We start from the raw sequence: 3,281 nt of genomic DNA, 5'->3' as shown, positions 1-3,281 counted from the left end.
CTAAGATCCGGCCACTGCACCCCAGCCTGGGCGACAGAGCGAGACTCCGTCTCAAAAAAAAAAAAAAAAAAAAAATCACCAGGAGTTAACAGGTGAGTTGCTCCCTGTATAGTGACTCTGTGCTCTGTAGTTCGTTTCAGTTTCTACTCTTCCTATGGCCTACATTCTCCCTGCATACTTTTACATTCCCTGCTTGGCCTTGGAAAGGCCCCAGTGTGTGTTGTTCCCCTCTATGTGTCCATGTGTTCTCATCATACAATCTTGGGAAGTATTGAGGATCCCGAAAAGGTTGTGTTTCTGTAGGTTAAATCTATTGACAATTTACCATATTAGAAATTAAAAACTTAGAAATGTTTCATTATACCCATTATCTATTCACATAGACAACATATTTGTATAAAAATTAGCTATATAACAAAAAAATGATGAGTAGAGTGGCATTATATTATTTTGCAAAAATCTCTTTAATGTCTGGCTTAAGAAGAGACATCATACCCGCTTCTTCATACAATCTGTTTTGATAGATTGTTTCTACTGAAGAACATGCAGAAAACCTGGCCTCACATAGATATGTACTTAACTGAATTTTTAAATGGAGAAAGAAGTAGCATTTCAGTACACTTTCCAGATAATTTTAAATGTTCTTCTTCGATGCTCCGTGGTATTTTTTAAAAGATCAATTACCATACAAAATCTGAAATCATATCAAAAACTTTTCACACTCTACTACATTAAAATCTATTGATATATCTTGCATTTTGAACAAATATTTTGCCCATGCATGATTTCGTAACATCTTGTATCGATTATTTGGAAAATATTGTTTCATTAAGCTTTACAGATCTTCCAAAAATTGACACTTTATTGTGAACAAAATTTAATATAACATATTAAATAACATATGTTAATATATTTACTGATCTCATTAGAAAAGTCTGACTGATATGTTATCCAACATTCTAATTTTTATTCCCAAGATTACATTTTACCATTGGCATTAACCAAATACTGCCAGCCGTTTTCCTTATAATAAAGAACTCATTTTGTTCATTTGTGAAAAATGTTTGCAAAATACCCAAGTGTAAATAACCGCAGTTTATCTCTCAGTCTTTCTTTCAAGTAAAAATGGTGTTCTATGAAAAAAGAAGCTAGTTTAGCTCACAATTCAAACGATTGCACAAGTGTTTTTCCTAAGGGCAAGCATTGTACTTCCATATGCTACAGATTTGCTTTACGTTTACTTCCCATTTGCCATTCAAAGATTTAGTAAAGTTAATACATTTTACTGCCTCATTATAAACATTTTTAAGCAAAATTAGTTTGTACACATGTATAAAAGTGCAGAATACTGTGCAGCACTGTTGGATGCCACTGTCTTTATTCTTACTAAGGTGCCACAATTGCTTCATTCTCAATGCAAAATCAATACAGTAAAAAGGGAAAATAACATCTTAATGTTCTTATGAAAGCTGTTTGACTTTGTGGATTTACTGAAAATTTTGGAGATCCCAGGGGTCAGCTGACTATGCTTTGGGAACAACTAGCTTAGATCACTGGTTCTCATTCCCACAGAACCAGAAACTAGACTCAAGTAGTGACTCAAGTTAAATGACTCCAGAATAACTGACTCCAGAGTAATTGACAATCAAATCATAATGTTATGAGCTAGAAATGCAATTAATTAATTTCTAATGGAAGAGATTCTTTTTGAATTATCAGTTTGTTCAAGTATTATATTTAGAGCATCTTTTCTGTTACCTGTAAAAATATATTTTTCATCATAATGTATCTCAATGATTTTGGAGTAAGAGCAAAAGTTTCATAAATAATCTCAATTTTATCTCTTTAACTATGATAAAGCTTGATAACCTTTTCTACCCAAAATAAAGTATACCTCTCCTGGGACATATTTGTGTCTGCTAAAATCAGTGCTGGATAAGCAGAGCTTCTTCGGTTCTGGAGCTTCCCTTTTCTGACCATGACTGGCAATCCTGACAGTCTTCCACAAGGCATAGCCAAATGATTGCTGCTGCTAATTAAGCAATAACCACACTCCAGTTATGCTTCTATGAGACTAAACCTAGATCTTCAGGATTTGATTTTTAAGTTTTATTAGACTCTACAGTTAAAAATACAGTTTTATTGTTGATTCCCACGAACAGTCAATCATATATGTTATGTGTAGATTTGATCAGATTAATACTTAAAGAATAATGTATTTTTTCTTTTTTAGTTCTTTTAGAGCAATTTCACTGTTACCTTTGTGTATCATCTCAATCATCCCATTAGGTATATCACTTTTCTTAGAGTTTTTCTATTACAATTATCAGAACTGTGCCAGGCTATTTTTTGTGAAAGCTGTCTCCAAAGTCTCTTTCTTTTATGTAGCATTCTTCTTTTGAATAAACTGAAAATTATCACTCCAATCAAATGAAGCCATCACTATTCTCTTTCAATTTAAAGCTCACCTACTCAGTCTGTCTACTATTTTCATTTGGAAATTAGAAATTCTGACTCATTTTTTCATGGAAATGTGAAAAGGGGAAAAAAAAGCATATACTAAATGGATATTTACATAAGAAAAATAACTTTAAAATTCAACACTCATCTGAGGATTTTATGGACACCATGCAAAAAGAAGTTGAACAAGCATACTATGTCTTAAAACTAATGGCAGCAACAAGAGGTCATATATAAATAGAAAAGAATTAAGAAAATTGTGCAAATGACAAGCAATTCTGTAAATAGAGGGATGTGGTAAAATGCTGTGGAAAATATGATCTAAGATATTAGACACAGAAATGCCAGGCATCCTTCATCATTGGATCAACCAGTTTTAGAACTGGAGTATCCATATGTTCACTAGGCAATTAGAGAAAGGATATCAATAAATTAGAACCAGGACTTTCAGAGAAAGACAGAAAGAAAGAGAGAGAGGAAGAGAAAGAGAGAAAGACAGCGCTATGAGGAATAAGTAAGTGGTGAAAAACAAGTTTTCTACAGATTCAGATTTTTAAAAAGACAGATTAACAAACAGCAACAGACAAGATGTAATTGAAGTCATCCATCAAATGAGTCCTTACCTGCTATCAAAGAGGAAAAATAGTACCTTGTAATAAAATCCACCTTAAAATTTATAAACTATTTTACTTATGTATTTTTGTTTTAGTCCCATAAGAAATCTAGTAGGTAAACATTCTAATGTTGTGTGCGAGGAAAAATGCTAACTGGCTAGATGATTTTCCCAAGGTCTGCCAGGAATTTCAAGTGTAAAGCTCAAG

Source organism: Colobus angolensis, unplaced genomic scaffold (genome assembly GCF_000951035.1).
Source record: "Colobus angolensis palliatus isolate OR3802 unplaced genomic scaffold, Cang.pa_1.0 Scaffold134, whole genome shotgun sequence".
NCBI classification, from domain to species: Eukaryota; Metazoa; Chordata; class Mammalia; order Primates; family Cercopithecidae; genus Colobus; species Colobus angolensis.
The sequence above is the reverse complement of the archived record's forward strand: the minus strand, read 5'-3'. Positions refer to the sequence as shown.